A 24,647-nucleotide genomic window follows, 5' to 3' on the forward strand; every position below is an offset into this window, starting at 1 on the left:
ATTTATAAAGCGTCAATAACTGTTCTCCTGCAATTACCATAGTTCAGATTGTCTTTATTCTTATCCATTCGAGAATATTGTGTTAGTCTATTCCTTAAGGAACTAATGTATTTCTTTATCGGCACACATATATCGATTTGCTTGAAAAGAACACTGCAGATAGTTACCTGTTATTTGACTCATGTAGGCTATCATGAAGAAATGTATACAAATAAATGCACTTACTAGCATATGCTATACATGTCTTTCGTAACAGCCGAAATGGAGGTTTGATATCTGCATGTTGGCTCTGAGGATACGGCAATGCTCTGAAGTTGTCTTGGGTAAGTTGTAAAATGTCGTATTAAATGCAAGTAACAAATATTCAGTGTTGGAAAAGAGAAAAACTTTTAACACATACCACTACAAAACTTATGAATAAACTGAACAAGTTTTAGAAATGAAACATGGTTTTAACCTCGTACTACCATAGATGAAAACTATATATTACGAAACATGGTTTCAGAAGCGTAACAAGCTTGTGAATATGTTTCCTAATGAGCATGTTGTAATTTTAAGAATAGGTATCAACATATATGTCATATATATTGAAGGAATGCGTGCAGCTATTTAGTCATGCAAAATCAGATTAGTACTTAAATTTAAGTAAATTTGAGTACATTCTATAACATCCGTTTCCTTAGATTGCTATGCAGAGTAGTATGTGAAGGCAACATTATAATATACGTGATTAAAATGGGCAGCAATTGTTCTCGTTAACATTGATGCTACAAATTCCCAAGAGTATACCTATTTACAGCTTATCACAGATATTTTTCTCTGCGAGTGTATATCTCATCAAATTTAGGATTATTTCAAGTGGGTTCTATTCGATTTGTGTGTTATGAACTGAGAGCATATCTCACGTTATGTCGGATTGTGACATGCCTGCGATCATGCGATTTGTCTTTTGTGAGACAAGAAACAATATGAAAGAATGTGTAACAAGATGGCACAGCCACATATATAATGTCGATTTCAGAATAATACCTTGTAGGTCTTTGCAATTAGAAACAAAACTAGGGTTGATGATACAATTCGTTTCATAAAATGATCAAAGCAGGATACACACATAAATTAATACATGTTCAAAAATAACAATGCTCGCCATGATCACACAGTCAAGCTCTTCACATCGGTACTTTGTTAGATGTATGAAAATAATCATTTAATCCATGCCTCATCATTTCTCTCTGTTTTTGACATTAGTCTCGAAAACAAATTATATGTGCTTCAGAACGACCAGAATTCAGCAACACTTATCTTTAAACTGCATTTACAATATGATTTTATATTATATTAATATCTGCATGCATTACTTATCATTTGGGGAAATAAACTTGTGGGTCACACTGATATTGATGTTATTAGTTCTTACTTGGATAAAGTTTCTCAAATAAAAGCATATTCTGTTATTTTAATCAGCCAGTTCTATTTTGTTTGAAAATATCTTTCACAACATTAAAAATAACGTGAAGCTTTGCAAATTTTTGATATTTTTCTGGTATTCATCAATCATTCAGACCGGCCTTTTTAAACTCTGAAGCAAAGGTATTGATTTGCAGTGGGTTAGTTCAGGAAAGCAAACACGAAAGGTTAATTGTTTAAATTGATGTGAATTTATCAGTGCTGTAGATTGGCAGGAAGCCACCTTATACTGATCAATCAGACATCACAAGCGTCATCCAAGTTCCTAGTTTATCTTCATATACGGCCAATATAGTATTTGCTGTTGTGCAGGCGATCAACTGTGACAGACGGCCATGCAGATGACAGCGATTTGATTGTCCTTTTGTACTGGTAGATTATTTAATCTTCCATTTACCTGGTTGAAAATCTGAGTTACTACGAACTTAAGAAAGCTTCCGGCTGCAAGTACACCATTTATATAGCTCGTGTTTGGTGCCTTGTTTTCATTTCCAAAGGCAACTGCTATAAATACTGCAAGATTTTGGACGATATGGATGGTCATGCTCTTAAATCTAACTAGCTGGAATTTAATATAGGCTATGGTCATAATGTTAACAGGTGGCTAGTGAGGCACGCAATATGATAAAGCTAAGCTAGCATATTATGAAAAGAGGACCAGAGAATCGATTTGTATACGATCGGCGGCTCTTTTTATATTAATGTCTTTCTAAAATCCGTTTCTGATATATATATATATATATATATATATATATATATATATATATATATATATATAGAGAGAGAGAGAGAGAGAGAGAGAGAGAGAGAGAGAGAATGGGGACACCCTAGGGACAATGGGACTTGCCATTAAAAAACACTTTGGGACCCTCTGGGAAGAATGGAAATTTAACATGGGAAAAATTGCTGGGACACTCTAGGGACAAGGGGAATTGAACATGGGAATAGAGTGTGGGTCAGTCTAGGGACAAGGGAAATTTAACATGGGAGAAAAAAGCAATTCTAGGGACAAAGGGAATTGAACATGGGATTTTTATTTTGTTTTTTTTTTTTTAAAAAATAAATAAAATAAATAAAATAAAATAAAATAAAAATTAAAAAAAATAAAAAAAATGTGGTAGGCAATTGAAAGTCTATCTCTTTTCGAGAGATGTGGGTGGCTCTGAAAAGGGCCTTTGGTTCATCATCATCTTTTTCTTTTATTTCCTCCACTGCTTCCACCAAGTTCTCACTTTTACCAGTATTCCTTTCTTCTTCTCCTTCTCTGGCATCCAGTCTGGATGACCTATTGCTCGGAATTTCTCCTGTATTATGATGCAACTGTTGATGAGTTTGTCAAAGGCCTCTTTTTTCTTTAAGTTTTCCTTATCCTTTCGTTCTTTATTCCACTTGTCTTTGATCTTCTTTACTTCTTCCTCCATTACTTTTCTCATAAGTTCTTCCGATTTCTTAAGCTGGTCCAGGCCTTTTTTGACAAAGGACCACTCTGTCCATTCCATTACATCTTCCAAAAAGCACCTTACTTCTATCACATTATCCATGGCTTCCTTTAAGTGACCAATCTTTACATACTCTGGAGCTATAAAGCCTCTTAGTCTTTTTACTTCTTCTTCTATCATCTCTTTGACCAGATCCATAGCTAATTTCAGGTTGGTCACTTGCCTTCTGACAAAATCTCGGGTAACTTCATGCTTCCATTCTCGTTCAATCATTTCCACTGCATAAGCTCCATCCACTATCCAATACCAAATGTCCTTCAACTGGTTAAACAATTATGTTACAGCTACCATCTTCCTTGTCTTTATTCCGTAGAATGGTTCCAACATCAAACCTAGTGGGTTCTTATAGTTAAAGCGCGGAGGTGATGGAAAACATCCCCCTAAAACAAAATTGATATTACCTAGATCATTACTTAAAACGCGCGGACGTGAAGGAAAACTTCCCCTACTTTTCTCATTTCATATGATCTGCTATCCACATACGTAAAGCAGCAATAAACAAACCCAAAATCTACTATTCACACACGCAAAGCATTAAAATGAAACCCCAAATTTACTATCCACACACGCAATGCATTAAAATTAAACCCAAATCTACTATTCAAACAAACGTACGTGAGCGCTTACAAACATAAACACAAACACTATAAAAAAAGAGTGAGTGTTTATATTCACACTACTCTACATACACACATTGGCAAATAGATTACTATATCTTTTCTAGAGACTGGGGTAGCCCTAAATGACACCTGGTTAATGATGGCACCTTCCAGGCCTGGCACCACACACACATCTTCTTCCCCAGTCTCATTTCACTCCTTTTGGGGGGAGAGCAGAGGCGGGATAAGTGGCTTCAGAATCCCAATCTTCTGTCTCTGGGATTCTGAAATTTCCTCTCTCCTTTTCTTCCTCTTCTTTGTTTCTTCATTCCTCCTCTTCTTTGTTTCTTCTCTCCTCCTCTTCTTTGTTTCTTCTCTCCTCCTCTTTCACCCTTCCCTCTTCTACTAGGGCCTCTGCAGCCAGCTCATTCACTATACACCTGGCATATTCCAGGTGTACATGAAGTTCAAGCAGTTTTGCTAGTCTGGTGTTCATTCTCTTGATCAATCAACAAGGGTAGCTAGACTGCCGAGCGAGTTTCAATTTATACTAAAAGCGCGGACGTGAAGGAAACCATTCCCCTAAGACCAAAGTTATATTACCTAGATCATGATCAAACAACGTGCGGACCTAAAAGAAACACTCACTCACTTTTTATACTACCCATTACTAATTTAAAAATTTTCATTAATCACTTCAATATACTATCCACATACGCAAAGCAATCAAATCAAACCCCAAATCTACTCTCCCCACACGTCAAACAGCAAAAAAAAAAAACATGATCATGATCTACTATCCACACAAACTTACGTGATCACTTACAAACACACAATCATATACACAAGCACATACACTCTATAAAAAAGAGTCAGTGTTTATACTCACACTACTCTACATACGCACATTGGCAAATGGATTGTTATTTCTTTTCTAGAGTATTGGTTAGCCCTGAAAAGGGCTGTTTTTTTGCTTGTGCAAAGTTGAAGCTAGGGCGATCTTTTAGTTTCTAAGAATGCGACGTCCTCTGACAATAGACTTTCTGACGATAGGTCTGCTTCTTCGGAAAGAGAAGAAGAACTCTTTGATGTCGATACGACAATCGATAAAGCCTCTGTCAGGTTCAGGTTCCTGCTGTTGTTGTTGTTGCTGTTGCTGCTCTCTCTGCTGTTTCTGAAGTCTGTACTTCTCTGTCCATTCTTCTTTTTCCCTGTTCACTTCTTCTCTGAAGTTCTCTTCTATCAGGTGTTCAGTGACTTTTAACATTCTCACATTCTCTGTCTCTTCTGGCTTCGGTATCAGACTGTGTCTGACCCTATGCAACGTAGGCTTCGTTTAGTTTAGCTAGTTTGGAGCACATCTTCGTAGGAGGATGAGTCGACAATGGATGGTTAGACTGGAGGCTACCCCGGCTTTGAAGTTAAAGCGCGGACTTGAAGGAAAACATCCCTCCACGGTTTTCGAGCCGCAACGTTCAATGAGTGTCATGAGAGGGATAGTAAGAAGTCAAAGAGCATGAATCAAATTTCTATAGCCAAACAAACCACAAAGGCATTTTTTTTTCAAAACACATTTTGTATTCAAAATCACTTAACACTAACAAACAACTCTAACATTTTTAACAATAATCCAACAATATAACATCAAACATTTTTTTCAAATCACAAACATTTTTTTTAATTAACTCTTTACTTTACACAGGGTTGACAACGTTGTGAATGAAATTGTGATTTCCACTGTTGGAAGTCATTAGGCCATTCATGGACACTACGTTTCCTAGCTTGAGACAAAAGATAAGCATAATGGTCACAAAACCATTGATCTACTTTCACATCGTTTCTTGAAGAAGAACGAGTATCAAAATGAGTCACTAAATGTTCTAAGGAATAGCCCAGGCTGCGATGATGCATAAAATACACACAATATTGTCCACACACCAAGGAATCTGTGCCTTGTAATTTCACATTATTGAATCAGGTGGTCTGAGCATTTCTTCTCATAAAGTCAATGATATCGTCTTCCAAAGGGGGCAATCCATAGGAATCGAAATATTCCACACATCCTTCTTGAGGAAAGTAGACGGCTACCCAGTGGGTTCCTGGGAGATGAATGTCGTCCGTGTTGATCACATAACCTTGATGGTCTTGAGGTTTACGATGAGGGAGTTCATCTTTAGCACAGACGACATGATTTGAAGAAGCCGTGTACGAACTGTGGTTCAAAAGGTAATAAAGTTCCCGGGTATCCATTGATTTGCGTGTTTTTCTTTTTCTTCACAGGTAATGATAAGTCATCAATTCGATCCTGACTTTTTGAAAATGTCTGACAAATAACCGTTTCTTCGTTTCGTCTCCTCACTCTGATTCAGGAGAGCTTCGATACGATGGATCTCTTGAGTGGTTAATGGTGGACAAGAATGTTCATGCAAGTCTTTATACCACTGATTCAACACGACTTCGTCCGAGATGAGACTCCAAGCTTCGTCCAGATACTCGTCCAATTTTTCTTCTTGACTCAGCATCAGGCATTTATCGTGTTGAATTTGACTGGGATGATCGTTTTGACATCCATAGCAATCTTTTTTGATCAATTCCGTCATTTTTTCGACCAAGTGTTTGGCAAAACAGGAGACTAAATCCGCTTCTTGTTTTGGCCATCTTGACTTCATCATGATAACTTCTTCTTCCACGGTTTCCTCACATTCCATCTCCAAAGTTTTTACACTAGGTAAAGAGGGATAACAGTCTTCCATAGCTTCTAATAGTCTAGAATGACTTCTCTCAAACTGTTGATTTCTATGGTATTATCGAATTCTGCATACAGGATGACGTTCACCGTGTGGTTTGGAGGTGGGTCTGCAAACTGAAGTTCCACACGAATCTGGCCAGATTTTATAGGGTGGAAATATCCCTCGTCGCTGCCTTGGTCTGGAGTGAAATCGAAAGCCCACAAAGCATAGCCTCCTGCGTAATCTTCGTACGTAATGCCGTGACTGGTGTTGGTTCCTAACTGACCGGTGGCTTCGTACAGGGACAAGTACGATCTCAAGTAATTGTTCTGGGTAAAGTTAGGCTCAAAGGGTCGGGTACACAAGGTCTTGCCATCGCGACTGACTTCGATTTTCTTCACGTTGAAGTGTTTAAACTTAAAAGGATTTTTATCGAAGGCTCCGTTGAAGGCTTCATTCTTGACCATACCAAGGATTAAACGCTTGGGTAACTGTCCTTGAAACAGATGATCTTCGATGATGGAATGATGGTTAGCAGGAATGGTGAAGGTTTTCACTTCCACGCGTCGTATGGGATACTTGGCGGTCGTTCTGCTCAAAGTGTTACTGATGTCATTTCCCACTTTAGGTAACACTTCCACGCGTCGTACGTAGAGTTTGGCCTCCTCGATTTTGCTTTTAGGATTACCACCAGTAGTAGCATCAGCATCAGCCAACAAATGGAAAGCAGCACTGCTACGATTCAGTCTCAAGCGAACATTTACACCGTTCAGCAAATATTTCTCTTGCAACTACATGTCCAAATGCAAATGATCCATCAGTTCTAAACTCTTTCCATTTAATATTTTGTTTCTTCGTTCTACAAATCCCTCATTGGTGTCTGCTTTTTTTTGGGTCATCACTAATACCTGTTTTATCAAAATCGCCCGCCCGCTTCGTCAGGTTCCCATAGCACGCAAGCATTGGGATGGGTGTTCTTGGCATCTATTCCGTACGTCAAAAGATTTACCAGGTACGCTTGATAAGGATAAGTATCCATGCTGCTACTCACCAGTTTGTTATTCAAGTACAAGTCCACTGAGCTGAATAAGGAATGCATGAAATTGTTGACGGGAGCTACTTTCTCTTCGCCGGTTATAGAATCTCCTCCCTTATCTAGAACTTTGACTTTCAAGTACAAGTAACTGCTGTTCAGATCGATGTAATCTTCGGGCTGTCCTTTGATTTCAAACTCGATGGGAGCGGAATCTGTCAGTGAGGAGACGGGGTGAAATTCCACCCACTGGGATTCTTGCATCGTCATCATGGTAGGTGGCATGGCAAACAGATCTAGTTCCGACTTGGAACAAGCGCATGACTCTCGGTGCATGATTTTTTTTCTGTGTCTCAATAATCAAAAACGTCTAAGTCTCGAACGGTTCTTCTTTTCTTTGTCTTTCTAGCTTTAGAAGTGTGAAGTCTGGTGAAAGGGTGTTTTCTTCGTCGTCTCTTTCTGCCTTGTCCTTGCTGAATGCCTGACTCGGTAGTGTGCAGGGCATTTATAGGTGTTTCTCGTCGGCCCAAAAGGTCTTTGCCCGTTTTCATCAAGACATTTTTGCCTGCCCTCATGAAGGCTTCTTTAGGGTTTTGTTTGTCGATGATGACATTTTGGAGAAATTCTTTGCCTTGTGTCAATGCCGCATCTTTCAAGGCATGCAATCCGCGTGTCACCATCGGTTTCAACACCGAAGCCACCGAACGAAAGGCTGATTTCAACATATCTCCTAAACCGTGTCCTCGCTGTCGTGCAACCCCTCGGTACACTGGATACATGACTTACGAGTCGTGAGAAAACCATTTTCGAAAATGGAGTTTCACCGTGACTTTTCCTTTGGTGAATGGAATATTTTGTCCCAGATCTCCTTTTATAGCATTGTTGACCGTGTCCAAATACGACTTGCTGACAGGCAAATAATGAGGATGTACAAATTCGCGGTGGACGTGATAAGTGTTTCCACCTTCCTCGTCAGTGTTCGTGGCAGAATTTACTTTGAAAGGAATGACATGCAGTAACGGCACGGAGGTGTGTCCCACCACGTTGTACTCCACCACATCGGAGTACACGAAGATCAAATTCAGTCCCTGGTTCAGTTCTACCGGGAAACGAAAATACCTCGCAAAATGCCCGTTGTTGTCAATGTCTGCTTTCTCAATCTTTTTGGTCTTTTTATCCGTGACCATATTGAGGTCTCCACCCAAAATGTCATACAATTCAGGGTAAAATTTAATACGTATACTTTTTTCCTAACTTTCAAATTTGATGAGTAGACGATGAGACAGTTTGAGGTACTCAATGGTGACACGTTTTTTTTAGTGCGGTCAGAACTTTATCAAATGCTGCATAGAATTTGTCAGCGATTGCCTCCACCAGATGTTGACCACTAAAATAATGGCCTGGGTTAATTTTAAGTTCATAAACGTAAAAAGGAGGAGAGGTGTCACTGCTGCTACGGGGTATTAGGGTCTTCGGAAGTGATTTATGTTGATGAGTGGTCATCATTGTTTGCTGCACTGTTTGGTCCAGAATTTCGACCTCAAAATTGTTTTGAGTTTCAGTGATGTTTTTGATTTGTGTTGGGTAAATCATTTCTACCAAAGCCACTACCCAATGGGCTTCGTGATCTAATGGGATGGCCTGAGGTAATTTGGCCGTGTAACAGCACAACGTGTTGTGGGGAAACACCTCCATGGAACTGTCACTGGGTAAGGTTAAGTAAAATTGGTTTTGGTGACTCATAATTCCAGAGTTCTGTGGCTGTCCGAGGGGTTACTGGACGTCAGAGGCGTGTCTCCGCCCAAAATGGGGTTCTGATTGAGGTTGTTATTGGAGTGACTGGCACTGGCACCGGACACAAGGTTCCCGTGGTTCCCGTTCGAGGAGAATTTCAGGGAGGGATTGGGAAGCAGGTAACCGATGCAACTGCTCAATAAAATGGTCCACAATTGTTTGTCTCCTTGTTGCAAACTCAAATTGGCGATGGCTGCCCCGATGACACAATACACCACGAAGATTTGACAGAAAAAGACGATTTGCGTTTTAGGCACACGTTCTCCACACCACACCCACAAGGGCAGTTTTTGTAAATCTTGCAGAGAAGAACTATGTGAAGGAGTGGTCGACGTAGCTGCGTCTGTGTGAAAGGGCATGATGGTCACTTCTTTTTATAGTCGGTGACGTGCGAAGCGTCGATCCAAGAATCAAAACTGGGTGGATATCCTTTCCAACGAACTTTGACTTCTTTGACACGTTGTTTGCCCACTATACGGGTTCTGCGTTCGAGATTACTTTCGATGTCGTACACGTCGTCTTCTTTTTTGGTGACACTTTGTAACTCGGGCAAATAAAACGTTCTTTTGAGCACTTCTCCGTTCATGTCTTCCAATTTATAGACGGCAGGATGACGGCCATGCACTCGTCCAGTGACACGAAACAATTCGGTCGTCCAGTTAGGTAAGTAACCCTTGTCGAAAGTGCGTTTGGTTTTGCCAATGCGCACCCAATCTCCTACGGCCAACACTCCACTTTTCTTGGGGACAGCCCTCGTCGGGGACGTACCAAACAGGCGCTCAAACACCAACACTTCGTTTTCGGGAGTCACTTCTTGCGGGGCACGTCCGATGCTTCGATGGTAAGATTGGTTGCACGCTTGCACCAGGTGCGGTAAGATGTCGATGTACTTCAGAGTGTGGTGATGCGTGAAATATTTCCACATGCGTTCTTTCGAAGTGCGTTGAAAACGTTCCACGATGCTGGCTTTGGTTTCGGGATTCTCGGTGGTAAAAAAATGAATGTCACGTTTCTTTAATTCTTTTTGGAAAGCTTGGTTCAGAAATTCGGTACCTTTGTCCGTTAGCCATCGAAGAGGGTGACGACCGCTTTGTTTCAACACTCCTTGCAGGGCTCGCACTAACTCTTTGCTAGATTTGGAAGTCAAGGGCACGACCCAGGCAAATTTGGAAAAGACGTCGATGACACATAACAAATATTTGTAGCCACGATTGTAGCTGGCCAAATGGGAGACATCAACTAAATCGGCTTGCCATTGATGATCGATGCCTTCCACTCGGGTGCGACTTCTGGCAAACTTGCGTCGAATGGGTTTGTGTAAAGTGTAGGTAGTTTGTTCTTGTAACCATCGTTGCACTTGAGGTAAACGGAGACTTTTCAGTCGCGTTTTGGCAGCACGATACAATTTTTGAACTCCTGCGTAACCTGCAGGATGGGACGGATCGTAGTAAATGCTGGCTAAGACTTTTTGCATTTGTTGGTTTGTGTGTTAATAAGGCACCCACTCTTCCAGGATGCTACTTTGGGTGGGTCGATAGGGTGGTTTTGAAACGGATTTACGTGTCCGATGGGCTACAGGAGTAGAAGTCGAAGGTAGTGGTGGTGGCGGTGGCAATGGAATGGCTTTGGTCTTCTTTTCTTTTTTCACTTCTGGTTTCCCTTCTTTCTTTTTCACTTCTGTCGAAGGAGGAGTGGACATCATCTTTTTAACCCAAGCTTTCATTTCTTCTCGTTGGGGTGCGGGCGACGGGGTCAAAAAGGATGCTGCAATCTTACTTGAAATGGGAGCTGCTGACGGTGTTTGAAACACTTCTCGCATCTCTTCTTCCTCAGGTCTTCGTGGGGTAGCATCTCTGGTGACCCCTGGGGATGGTAGTAGTGGTGGTGGTGGTAGTGATGATGGTGCTGGACTTTTCATCAAGGTCTTAAAATCTTTCAGAGTGGTAGAGCTGTTTCGTCTAAAGCTTTCTGGTGAAAGAGTTGCAGTCATTGCAAGAGTTGACCGTACTTTTGCGATTTTTCTGTTTCGGACAAATCTTGGCGATCCATCAAGGACTGCAATTCGTGTTGTAACTGGGACATCTCGCTCAAATTGGGATTGGGAGGTAAATGCGGGGTGCGTTGTTCTTGCCAACGATGGTATTCCATCCATCGTTTGCAACGCACTAAAGCTAGTTTTCGTCCTTCCGTGGGGTTGTCAGGGGTCGATTCTGAGATCTTGGGACTTCAGAGGGCCTTTTTATCTTGCTCCCACCAGTCCTCCCAACATGGTTCCCAAGTCTCCTTTCAGCAATGGGCCTAACAAGAGGGGTAAAATGCCTCCACGTTGGACCAACATCTTCTTCTTTTGACGAAGGGGAATTTTCTTTTGAACCATTTGGCGAAGAACGTGGCGATGTTTGCCTAAGCATTGTTTCTGGTGTTTGGACAAAGGGATCGTGCCTTTCAACACGTTCAAACAACATTTGCACACGGTATCGATGACCTCTTTGGAAGCTGATTGAATGAGTTTTTCTCGTAGGGGTGGAGAAGCTTTGGACAGGACAGATAGCATGTCCCCATGTTTGACTAAACGAGGAGGCAGTTCTTTCCTTTTCTTTCCCTGAGGCTGTTTAGAAGAGGGATGTTTTCTGGAGGGTGACATCTTCAGGAGTACCAAAACACTGATGCCCCGACTTGGACACACACCTTTCTTATACTGGAACGCGTCGCCACTGACTGTCTTTACCTCGCATCAACTTCAGGACAGGCATGACACGTCGTGCAGGGGTACGCAACGGACTAAATCGAGCCAGTTCTTGCTTGGACAAATCCAGTAAACTTTGTAACATGCCCGATCTTTCTTGGATTTTGGGAGCAGGTACTTTGTGAGCAGCGGCCACTGTCACTAAATTGGAGGGTCCTGCTACTGGGGAAGTTCTTGGGGTCATCAATGGAGAAGTTCTTGGTGTGATCAACGTCTCCAAGTACTCTTTAGTTCTTGGTGTCATCAACCGGGAAGTGGATGAACGTGAGGCTGCCGGAGACGCGGTCACCGCCGTGGCAGGTCGTGGTTTGCGAGTGTAAGGTTGCGTCCTGACCGAAGTGCCTCTCTTGTGACTAGTTTTCTTTTGTGGACTTTTCTTTTTCTGGGGACTTTTTCTCTGTTTCTTTCTCTGTGGGCTTCTTTTCTTTTTCCGGGGTGGTGTCTGGTAAGAGGAGGGTCCCGCCACTGGAGAAGTTCTTGCAGACACGGGTCTCCTTGGGGACCTGGTCTTTTTCTTCTTCTTGGAGCTTCGTTTGACTTTTTTCTTGTGGAAAACTTTGGGGGCATTAGGATCCCATCTTAAGAGAGAGTGAATGATGACCCCTCCTAGAGTACCGCTCCCTCCAGGTTTCAAAATTATTTGTTTTTTGGTTTGAGTGTCGATGCGGGGATCGGCCAGTTGGGTCAAAGCGACTTTGTTTTGATCAAAAAAGCGTTTGGTTTGATGAGGAATCTGAATGATTCCTTGGAGTAATTGACGTGCCGTCACCGTGAACCATCGTAAGACTTCTTTGAGACTAGCTTCTAAGACACGAGCCCGTATTTGTGGATTTTTTTCTCGACTGATGACATACAAGGCACGAATCAATTTGACGGGAAGATGCGACTGAAGGGACGTCATGTTGACGCTGTGTGAGACAGACGCAAAGGGTCTGAGGTGTTTATAGATTTTTTTGTGGAGTGAAGTTAAGTCGAGGACGGAGACGTGTACAGGACAGGCCCTACATCTTGGCACCAGTGGTGAAACAAGTGGGTACGAAATCGCAAATCATCGGGGGTCGTAGGTTTCAAATCGACGAGTAAATAGGCGTGTGGAGTTTGAGTGGCATCCTCGTACGCCTGAATCAGCCAAGGTGTCCCTAACTGTTTGGCTAAGACTCGCACTTGCGATTTATCTCGAGGGCTTTTAAACAAGACCACGTAATGCGCATTGAGACTGATGATGCGATGGGCCTTACTTTGTTGAAACAAATTTTGAGTGATGTAAACGACACTGGCATTACGATGATGCCCTTTGCGCTTGAACGACAGTTTAATTTCTTCTTCATCTTCTTCTAACATGTCGTCGAAAATGACCAAATGGGTTTGACGGGAGTCAGAGACGATGCCGTCGTCTTCTTTAGGAATGCCTTCCACAAACACGATGGAATCGCCTTGACTTTCTCGCAAGAGGCTGTACGCCGATTGCCACACTTTGTAACACCACACGATGCGATGAAGTGGACGATCGATCAAATGATGTTTATGTTCGATCAAGCGTTTGACGAATTCGGTTTTGCCTGAACCGCTAGGCCCAGCAATGAGCATGTTAAAGAGATGGCGAAGATACAAAGCCTCCCAACTGGCACGATCTAAGTGTTCGTCGATGACATTGACAGTGGAGGAAGAGGGAGCAGAGACAGCAGAGGTAGCCATAGTGTGAGGAATGTCACTTGTGACACGAAAACAGACAAGACGAGAGTTTATATACATTTTCAGGACACGTTTATTGAATGTTTTAAACATGAACACGAAAGACAAAAATATACAAAAGCCAAAGGCTTAAGTACAACGATAAAAGGCACATGATAACCATCAACGTGGAATAGAAACAAGTGTCTGTACAACATGTTTTGGGTAAGGTTCTGACCAGTTCTATAGGGGGTAAGGTCACACAAGTGTCCTCCCGAGAGGGTCTTTCAGGCCTGTCCACGACAGTCCTGTCCTGGGTGACGGGTTCTTCTGGTACCGTCACTAACACTGGTTGAAAAGTGACTTTTTTCCTTGACCAACTGTCGTGCATACTGGGCCACTTCTTGGGTCCAAGCCTCAAAATCCCATTCTTTCCAGGCACGGACATCTGTCCAATGGGGGTGTAAGTCACAAGCTACACACACATCGTCATACACGTCTTGGGTAGCTAAAAGTTGACGAATATTTTTGTCCCGAAGAGGTCGAGAAGTATCCAGATGAAAACGCAAGGCTTTGTGCAAAAGGAGTCTTTCGTGACCATTTAAGACCATTGGGGTGGTAAGTACTGATCGTAAAGAGTCCACAAGGAATCGGCTGGTAAACGAAATCCCAGAAAACAAGTCACTAAGACACACACCACTTGTCGACCCAAATTGAATGGATACAGTTCTTGTAATAATCGATGGTAATGATCCACGGTTTGAATATGGTCATTGAGTTCCTTCCACGGAATCTGTTCAATTACATGTGACATAAGCCGTGGCATGGCAGCCTGATTTTGTAGTCTCTTTGTTTCGGAAGCAATAAAGGTAATTTCTAACTAGACATCTTCGTTCTCCAGTAGGGAATCTAAATCTTGCATACTGTAACCGAAACGTCAGAGTTTGTCTAGATGTTTCGTCTTCCGCTAAGCAGATTCCACGTAAAATATGTTGGTAATCCTTTAACTCGTCTTCCTCAATACGTTGCAGTAGGTGAATCTCGAAGTAACCAAAATTACGAACGTTTAGTTCATTCACTAACTGAAAGTGTTCAACAAGGTCTGACCATTGAAACAATTTCTGACGAATCAGTCCTCTTATACCATTCAGGTACCAGTAGTTAAAGATCTGGTGACGTAACGGATGCAACTGTTCTTTACGTTTGACTTGTATTTTGACCAGCTCTCGGTAAATGCGTTCTCTCAACTCCACAGGCAAGCCCAAAATGTTCTCTTGTAAAGTATCCACAAGTATATACACTGTTTTTGGAATCCTTGGGTGGTGGCCAATAGCCTCGTTTACCTTTGTGCCTGATGTAATATCCACTCATAATCAGTTTTCTTATACTTTGGAACAGAGCATAATTTAAAAACGGATGAATAACTTTGCGTTTGCGTTTCACTTGTATTTTGATCAGTTCTCGGTAAATGCGTTCTCTCAACTCCACAGGCAAAGCACGAATGTTCTCTAGCAAAGTATCCATGAATAGGTCATACTAAATCCTCTTTTGTCTGACACAATAATAATCACTAATTTACACATTGCAATTCGTTCAGAGGTTTCCTCTTTCACTAAGTCGACATTGCGTAAAAGATGTTGGTAGTTCGCTAACTCTTCCTCTGGAATTGGATCCAGTAAGTTTACAATGTAGCAGATCGAATTATCAATACCAAACCAATTCTTTTTAAAACCAGGAGGTCGTTGATCAATGTCTGTCCAATGCAACACTTTCAACTCAATCAGTCCTTGTATAGCATTCAGGTACCAGTGGTTCAAACACCGGTGACGTAACGGATGCAATTGTTCTTTACGTTTCACTTGTATTTTGACCAGCTCTCGGTAAATCCTGTCTCTCAGCTCCACAGGCAAAGCGCGAATGTTCTCTTGTAAAGTATCCATAAACAGATTATGGTAAGTTACTTCAATGTCTCGGTCCCACTAAGGGTAAGTAATGACAATTCGGTGATCATCGAGCATGTTCTACGTAGGCCGAATCTTGTGGTTCCCAGTGGTGAAGTGACACACCGCAACTGAAGCACTTGACTTTATCCCCTTCGCCCAAGTAGAAAAATCCGGCTCTGGCTAATTCTTCGGGGGTCGGGCCTCCCAGATACTTAGGCCACTTTCCTTTGAACGATTGAAGACGATTTTCAAAAGTCGCAGTATTCCGACAAACGCACAGGAAACGAATATTCGTCTTTCACAGGTTCGTTTCGATGAAGGTTGGGTGACATGGACAGGAGTTTGCTCAGGGCTGGATGATATCCGTAGGGGGGTAGACGTGAAGGTGAACATCCACCTTTAAAACGAAACCCAGTAAAATGTCCAAGAGGACGAGGGCATCGCTTTCGCATCCCTCAGGTTTGACACGCAGAGCATCACTTTCCATGATAGGGGTAGTGAGAACAAAGTTCCCATGATGCTTTACGGCATCGCTAAGGTCACAGCGTACAGCATCGTTCCCATCGCAAGGCTCACAATCACATTCCACTTCAGAAGCCCCACACTTGAATTGTGCCTTTCTAAACTTGTTTTGTGTTTCTCTGAAAGTATTCATCTTGTTCGCTTGGTCTTGGTAGTCACAATGAACTATCGATCTTGCCTAGGGTTCCGTTTTATATACAGACCAATACCGACGTGTCCATACGGTAAGGTGAAATGATTGGGAAGTCGCACTCGCTTCTGGTACACGATTTGATAGACTTTTTCCAAGGGCCGACTGATACGATGTGGTGAGTGGGTAAACGTACAATCTTGTTGGGTTGATAGGTGGTCACTTTAAAGTGTTTATCCTCTCCAGATTGCAAGGCTTCTTTCAATACCCCAAAGTTGACCACACGACTGGTACGATAATTCAGAGTCAATCCTTTCACTTTACACTCCTTGTTTGTCCCGGTATTCGTAGCCGTAATTTTTTGGACCGCCACTGACGAAACTTAGAATCTTGTCGTCGGGATGCTCGTCTGTCCAGGCTCCTAAACGGTCTCCTTTGATGTCAGGGTGCTGTTGACTCGGGTGATGGATGTAAATGCAACTGTCCGCGTCAAAGTACAGGACGCGTTCCCTTAACAGTTCTAAAGCTTCGTACAATTTTAAGCGAGCATGGGCTGTCACGTAAGCCGTAATGATGACATTTCCAAAAGGGTCGTCTTGTACAAAGTCCAGATCTTCTTCGTAATTGACCAAGATCAAATCCTCACGAACGACGTCCACATGTTTCATGTATTTGGTTTTGTCGTGAATCATCTGAAAGTAGCGGGAAGGTTCTGTCAAATATTCCGTCTTGGGTAAACACGGTCGTTGTGCCATTTTACCCCACAAGCAATTTAACATCACTTTGGCAAACGATCGCCTTCCTTCGTTTTTCTCGATGTGATCTAAAGTAATGCCTTCTTGTGCCCAGTATTTCTCTTTGAATTTTATTTGGTCTTCGGGAGTGTGACACGAGGAAGGATAGCCGCTGGCTTCTTGCTTCAGTTTCAAAAAGGCATCCACGTAGTCGGCGAAAATGCTTTTCTGACTGGGGTCACCCTTGTGATATTGTTGTGTCTTGGGAAAATGACAAATTTCGTACACTTCTAACACTTGGTATCCCATGTCCAGAGCTTTGAACAATTCTACGCTGACCCAGGTTCCCGTCAAAGCCCGTTCTTCCTGGGTGTGCTGACAAGTTTGGTCTTGGTTGCACGTTTCGGCACAAGTACGGCACAAAGGAAACATCATTTTGCCTTGGCAATGGTGAGGTAAGACGGGATGGTACAAGTCCTTGGGAGGCAAAACTTTGCACTTGATCAAGCCTTCGTATTGTCGAACGTTTTTCAGGTCGATGTGTTCCGTCAACAATTGTGGGTGCCCTGCAGGAAAGCGACAATATTTGCACACGTAGGGATACAGCAAACACACGTCCAAGTATTTGATTTCTTCTCCTTTCTCTTCGTCAGCTTGGTACAGCAAACAAGTGGCATTGGTCCTTCCTCCGTACAAACTATCCCTCGGGTTCAGGGAGTCCATGAACTGGTAACTTTCCACGAGGCGTTTAAATTTGGGATCAGTTTTCAAACGGTGATCGTATTCGTGTTCCCACATTTCCACCACTTGGTATCCTTGCTGTTCTAACTTTAGGCGTCGCTGACAAGTGGCCTGGTACAAGTCTTCCATGATTCGTTGTAAAAACTGATTTTTAGTGCCACGGTCAGGGTAACAGACGGGACATCCGTGAAATAAGCAACCGTTAAACTCGTACACGATCTTGGGGTTTTCTAAGTCCCAGCCATCGACCGAATGCTTTCTAATGGTCTTTTCGCCCCCTCCGTTGCGGGCATGCTGAATCCATTTGTCTTCCTTGTCGCACAAGTAATGTAACCAGCGTAGGGCTTTGACCGAGTATTGACGTTTGACAAAGTTGGTCGTTTGAGGACTGATGACAGCTACGGTGTTTTCAGGCATGAATCGTTGCCGGTACACTAAGGAACACGCTTTGGCAATGGCGCAAGCTTCTTTCAAAGGATCGACCCCTCCGTGTTCCATGAACAGTTCTCGAACTTTTCCACAGCAACGTCATAAAATGTCCACGTCGGAACGACACTACTTTAACATTTCTTCCTGAAAGTCGAAAGATTCGGAGGCGTGAGCCTGGTACCAAGCGTAGAAAGCTTCTCGTTGATCGGTACGCATGTTGTCAGGGTCGTAATAGTGAGCCTCAGGCAAATGGGGTAGAACGGCGTGTTGATTGGCTTCCGTATTGAAAAAGTGTGGAAAGTACCCTTTAGCCATTTCTGTCATTCCAAATGTTTTAGGCATTCGACTCAAAGGCATGGCTAAGTAGCTCATCGAATCTTTAAACTGCACTTGTCCCACTTGCATGAAAATGATTTTGGCTCCGTTCAAAGTGACTTTAGGACGTTCGGTGCCTTGTTCCGTATAGTATCTCAAAAGAAACTGTCCATCGTATCCGGAGAAATTGTGAGCCATGACGATGACAATCTCCGTAACGTTCGATGTCCTCTTGGCTCCACGTCTTGTCGATGGCGTCTAAGACTCATTGGGCAAAATCAGCTAGCTTGTTCGGTCCTAAAAAGATTTTTTCACGCCCTCCGGGAATCTTGCTGCAGTGAGGGCAATGACTGAAGATAGGTTCTTGAATGCACTTCTCGCACGCTCGATGAGCCACGCAGAAATTAGGAATGTGAATGCCGGTCTCTTGCATGCATTCGAAATCGAAAAAGATAAAATTGCCTTTCTTCTTGTGTCCATCCTCTTTCTCTGGTTGGGGTTGGTATTTTTGCACGTAGCATTGGTGTTCCAAGTCCACGATGTGGCGACAAATGTGACATTTTGTCTTTCCTGAACATACGTGTGCGTTGGTACTATTGGTACGTAGACCTTGTCCACACGTAGGGCACAATCTCAGCAGTTGACAAGCACATTTCTGCTGTGAACCTTGCGTCTTCAGATGTTGTTGGTAACAGGTAGGACTGACAAACGTGCGCTGACAAGCTGGACAATGCACTGGTTTTTGCCCTTCGCTCAGACAGGGTGGAGAGGCCAAACATCCTGAGCATTTCGATCCGCAATGTTTGTGTTGCTCTCGATTTTTATAGCCATAGTCACATTACTCACAATAATAACCGTATCCCAGGAATCCGGTGATACTGGTAATGGTATCAAAATGGTCATCGTGATGATAGACGTGAATGTATTTTCCATCCTTAAAGTCTTTCCCTCGAAACAACAGAGGCCCACGCATTTCTTGAGGGTGCACTTTCAAGGTGTAGCGTGGAGCTAGGACATCTTGCAATTTTTGCATTTCAGGAATGCCGCAGGGTGTTTTCTTTGGGCAAGTCGGCTTGTTGCAACAGGAGTTCTGCTTCACTTCGTTGTTTGGCTCGGTCCGATTTTCGAATATTCTCCCAGGCTCTTTTCCATTCTACCGTGTCGTTTTTGTTGGCATAAGTTCGTCCCACCAATTTGGCCCTGGCTAAACACATCTGGTCTTGAGGGTTGTGAATTCGGACGAGACTTGTTTTGGTGCTGCGAAGCTCGACCACCAATAACATCTTTTTGCGTCCAGTCCCTTGAGGAGGAGAGACGTGGGTCATGTCCAGTGTGGCTTTTCCATCGGTGATGTCAAACTGGTCATTGGATTGTTGTACGTGTTGAATTTTGTCCATGACTTTGGAAGCGGTCAATTCTGCAGGGCTGGTAAACTCGATACGAACAGGGGATTTCAAGCCGTCGTGTTGTATGGAAAGTCTCAAACGATCGTCTTCTTTGGGTTGACATTGTCTCTTGAGTGTGGTGAGTAAAGAATCCCACACCCCGGTGATGAACCCCTCTGCTTTCTCCAACGGTACTTCGGACTTGAAATCTTTAAACTTCACCGTGTATTTGTAAGCCGTGGTTCTAAACGTTCTAGAGGAGCGCTTTTCGGTCTCTCAAATGGAATAGTATTTTTCAGGGTTAACTAAGGGTGGTGAACTTTGTTTAGAGGGTTTGGATTCTGGTTCACTCATGTCCTCTACAAAATCACTGGCATGAATTTGTGCCAAGACTTCAGTTCTGGTACGAGGCGATAGATCACGTTTCTGCATCTTACTTTCTTCTTCTTTCTTCTCAAATGAATTGGATCGTTTCATCTTGAGTGAAAAACGTCAAATGACTCAAGTTTAACACCATGGACTAATTTATAGTCATGGCAGACCAGCGTATATAAAAGGGTATTTGTCTTGTCCTTTCACTATTCATTTCACTCTCAAACCGAGCACAACGATGGAAGAGACTACCCAGATGGAACGTTTCATCAGAGCTTTGCGAGGGGTCGTTAGAAAATTCTCTTCAGACCAGCCGACGGACTACTCTCCTTCCTTTCGAGATAAAAGTGAAGATACTTGTTATATCTATCAGAAGAATGGGCATTGGTCTTCAGAGTGTCCAGACCGTCAAAATAGAAAAAAAGGGGTTAGAAAAGACAAAAGTCAAGATACCTCTTATTATTGTCAAGAAAAAGGACATTGGTCTCCAGATTGCCCTAAGAAACAAGAGGAGCAAGAAGAGAGGGATTCTGGAGAGGAAGAAGAAGAGGAAGAAAGTAAACAATTCTATTTACAAGAGGCAAAGAAAAAGAAACAGGAGAAGAAAAGAAGAAGGGAAGAAAGTGAGGAAGAAGAAGAGGAAAAGACTGTGACGGTGAAGAAATTGAAAAAAAACAGAGAGAGTAAACAAAGAAACAGAAGAAGTCTATGAACTTTTTAAAGTGCTCTGTTGTGAATTGTGAATTGGATTGTAACTATTGATAAAAGAATAAATTAGGTATAAAAAGGTAGGTGTCTTTGAGTTTTGATTTTAAATAAGAAGCTACACTCACGCACTCATATACACGTACTATAGGGGTAAAATGTTTTTTTTTTTTTTTTTTTTGAGTTATTGGCAATTGAAAGTCTATCTCTTTTCGAGAGAAGTGGGTGGCCCTGAAAAGGTCCCTTGGATTTTGGTGTAGGGGTGAGTTTAAGCAATCAACTTTAACTGCCTTAAGCCTTTGCCACGGCCGAGGCCTACTTCTGATGATGATGATGATGATTTGGTTGAAATCACTAAGGGTGGTGCGGTAGCCTTAGTCACAGGGTTGGCGTGTTTAGCTCGGGAAGGTCGTATTCTCTTCGGTCGTGATAAAGAAGTCTGATACATTTGTTTCAGACTTCTTAACTCCGCTAAAATGTCTAACAGTACCGTGACCGTTTGAATTTCACCCTCTTGTTTCTTTGCTGCTTCTTCTTCTTGTTAATTTTTTTCTTACCTCTTCTTGCTGTTCTTGCTGTGAAAGAAAAGCTTGTTCCGCTTCCTTTTGTCGTTGTATAAATTTCTCCAATTCTTCTTTCTGTCTCTGTCTAAAATTCTCCACTTGCGGTAATGAAGAAGGTGACGAAGGTTCCGGAACAAATTCTTGCGAGGTAAGAAAATCCACAAAATCCCAGTTTACCTCTTCTGAAAGTAAGTCCGGGTTTCCTTGGGTGTTCTCCACTGCTGGTGCACCCCAATGGATCGTTTTCTGAGTTTCCATCCTGTTGAATAACTGTCGCATAGATTGACTGCACACAGGCGCTAGCGAATCTATATAGACCACGTGACGCCACAGACTGTTCTCTTTGGATTGGATGCGGGCTGACTGAATTTTGTAACGCGTGTTTGGATTGGTGAATGAACTCAATCAGTTTCAATCCTTCCTGTACCTATAAATAAGCGCAGTTCACTGCATTGATTCACCTGTTCTCGGCGCCTCAAGATGTGGACCACAGTCGAATCATCAACCCTTGTGTCTTCGATGATGTTCAGGACGGACATACCGATGTATGTCCGATCCGAATGACAGTTGTCCATAGGACCGCCAGGATGCCTCAAAAAACAGATGAATGGAGAGGCAAGGATGCCTCAAAAGGGTCCTGATTTACGGTCCTACAGTGAGACGAAGCCTAAGGACAAGAAGAAGTCACAGATGCCCTTTATGTTAAGGGCATATATAAACCCAAAGGCCCTTTTCAGGGCCACTCACATCTCTCTAAAAGAGATAGACTTTCAATTGCCTACCCCATTTTTATAATTTTTTTTAAGTTTTATTTTATTTTATTTTATTTTATTGTTTTATTTTAAAAAAAAAAAACAAAAAAAATCCCATGTCCAAATCCCCTTGTCCCAATAATTGCTTTTATCTCCCATGTTAAATTTCCCTTGTCCTTAGGCTTACCCACACTCTATTCCCATGTTCAATTCCCCTTGTCCCTAGAGTGTCCCAGCAATTTTTCCCATGTTAAATTTCCGTTGACCCCAGAGTGTCCCAAGGTGTTTTTTAATGGCAAGTCCCATTGTCCCTAGGGTGTCCCCATTCACTACTTATATATATATATATATATATATATATATATATATATATATATATATATATATATATATATATATATATATATATATATATATATATATATATATATATATATATATATATGTGTGTGTGTGTGTGTGTGTGTGTGTGTGTGTGTGTGTGCGTGTGTGTTTGTGTCTGTGCGTTTGGAAATTCCTGCTCACAGATTTGCTCGCAGCATATATTTGCATGAATATTCACCCTTCATCCACAACACCTGCTTATCAAAGCCTTTGCGAAAAATTTATTTGTCTCAACAATGCCCCTAGAACTGAGGATTGCGACTGAGATGAGAAAATTGTGCGCAAGCCTTTTTCGTATGCCATATCCCAGTGAAAGAATCCGTGATCCAGCATACAGATCGCAATGATGCCCATTTAAAGACAAGCTCTATTATTAAACAAATATTGAAAAATCAAACCTTGTCGACGATGCAATAACGATAGATTTGGAGCTACGCTGTTTGGTGCCCGATAATACATATAACTGATTGGTAACGTTACAGCCGGTCACAACCGTGTCAAAGATATATTAAAGAGAGTTTAGGACAAACATTTACACTACTGATCAGAATAACAAAATATATAACAGATACGGCACCAAAAACTCGCGGCATTAACCGAACGTACAACAGCGGCTGATATGAAAGCAGAGGAACGTTTTCAAAAAAGTAAAAAAAAAATTAGCAAAGCAGCGGAAATTTATATAGTTTTATTATGGCAGAAAGAAACACAAAAATGAGCTAAACAAACCCGAAATAGTTGATCAAGACACTAAATACTAGCAAGCTCTCATGGGAAATCATGATTCTTCTGGAAACACTAGTATAGTCTGTATATTCGCTCACGAAACAACGCACGAAAAGTCATTAAAGAGTCCGCATCGATTTGACAGCTGTTGTTCACCAAACATATCATGGAGCGGGGTCGTCATTGTTTACGTCAATGCTTAACGTAGAAACTACAACATATATATTCACCCAGATGATTACAATTTAATCAACAAAACCAGATTGTTATGGGACACATCAACATTTCTTACCCTTTTATTACAATTCGCCTATTATTCGAACACGGCTGTTTAGGGTCTTAATGAAAATGACCTGCTGGTGTTTTCTCTAGACTGTGGATAACTTGGGGTCAGGCAGAAATTCCCAGAGGCGCATATGATATTGCATCAATTAATGATGAAGTCGGACGAAGGCTTTCATTGGTGTCCCAGGCAAAGACTATAAACGTTTCATACATTAAAACACTCAGATAAGTCATCCCGACTGAATCTCGACATTACAATATTAACCTTACCCTGCAGTCGTTGAGAACAGTTTTCGGTTTGCCAAATATATTCTCGACAATAAACAAATTATGCGCCCAGGATCTGGAGGGTCTACATACCATATCACGCAAGATATATCCCGTATTTTTCGATGAGTCAGATCAATCTAACCTGTGACGCCATTAGCAGCTGTTAGAAAAACAGGACTTCCAAAGGAGTATACGGTCAATTTTGTTTATCATTTGGTCTTTCTAAAAATATGGATCCATGTGACTTAACATCATTTACACTCTCTCCTGTTTGTTTCACGTTATAATGTACGCTTAATAGTATGATAAAGTGTTACATAATAAGGCAAGATATAACTTGGATTCGCCTTAGATCGATTTGATCATTTTTGTTGTACATTCGTACAACGTTACCTAGGGTGGATAATTGTTTTTCTAGTTAAGCAACTGAACTAGCATGTATCTCGTTGTAGATCGCTTGCAGCGAGACACATTAAATCACAGTATGCACGGGTATTTTACCCTAACTAATACTCAATCTTGTGTAGATTTAAGGCACATTGCTTTTGTAACTGACACACTTGTCTTTGGATCTGTTCAAGGAGATTATATTCTCCATCTTTGTTCTACAGCATTGGGGTAAGTGTCACAATTTTATTTTATTTGATATGTGAAGCATATTCAGTTTTTAATGTTTTAGCGTAAAATGATGTCTTTATCACCACTACGCAGATTTGAAACGTTGTGAACTTTTGAATTATTAGAACTTGTTATCAAGAGTTTAATTTAGTAGCATGTTTGTAAAAAAAATTAATTCCGTACCTTTTATTATGACCAGTTACGATTTATTGTAGCTGTCTGTGTGTACGTGTGT

General features: G+C 41.9%; 1 protein-coding gene across 2 annotated transcripts in view; it reads left to right on the forward strand.

Annotated features, from left to right (window-relative positions):
* The first annotated feature begins 224 nt into the window (after nucleotides 1-224).
* The window catches only part of LOC149792164 (deoxynucleoside triphosphate triphosphohydrolase SAMHD1-like), a 100,425-nt gene continuing 76,002 nt past the window's right edge, over nucleotides 225-24,647 (forward strand). For both annotated transcript variants that reach the window (XM_089969361.1, XM_089969359.1), the window contains exon 1: nucleotides 225-323. The gene's annotated coding sequence lies outside the window, so the exon portion shown is untranslated. The remainder of the gene's footprint in view (nucleotides 324-24,647) is intronic.

The sequence above is a fragment of the Sinohyriopsis cumingii genome, chromosome 9 (assembly GCF_028554795.1).
Source record: "Sinohyriopsis cumingii isolate HCF-2022 chromosome 9, ASM2855479v2, whole genome shotgun sequence".
Classification (NCBI taxonomy): Eukaryota; Metazoa; Mollusca; class Bivalvia; order Unionida; family Unionidae; genus Sinohyriopsis; species Sinohyriopsis cumingii.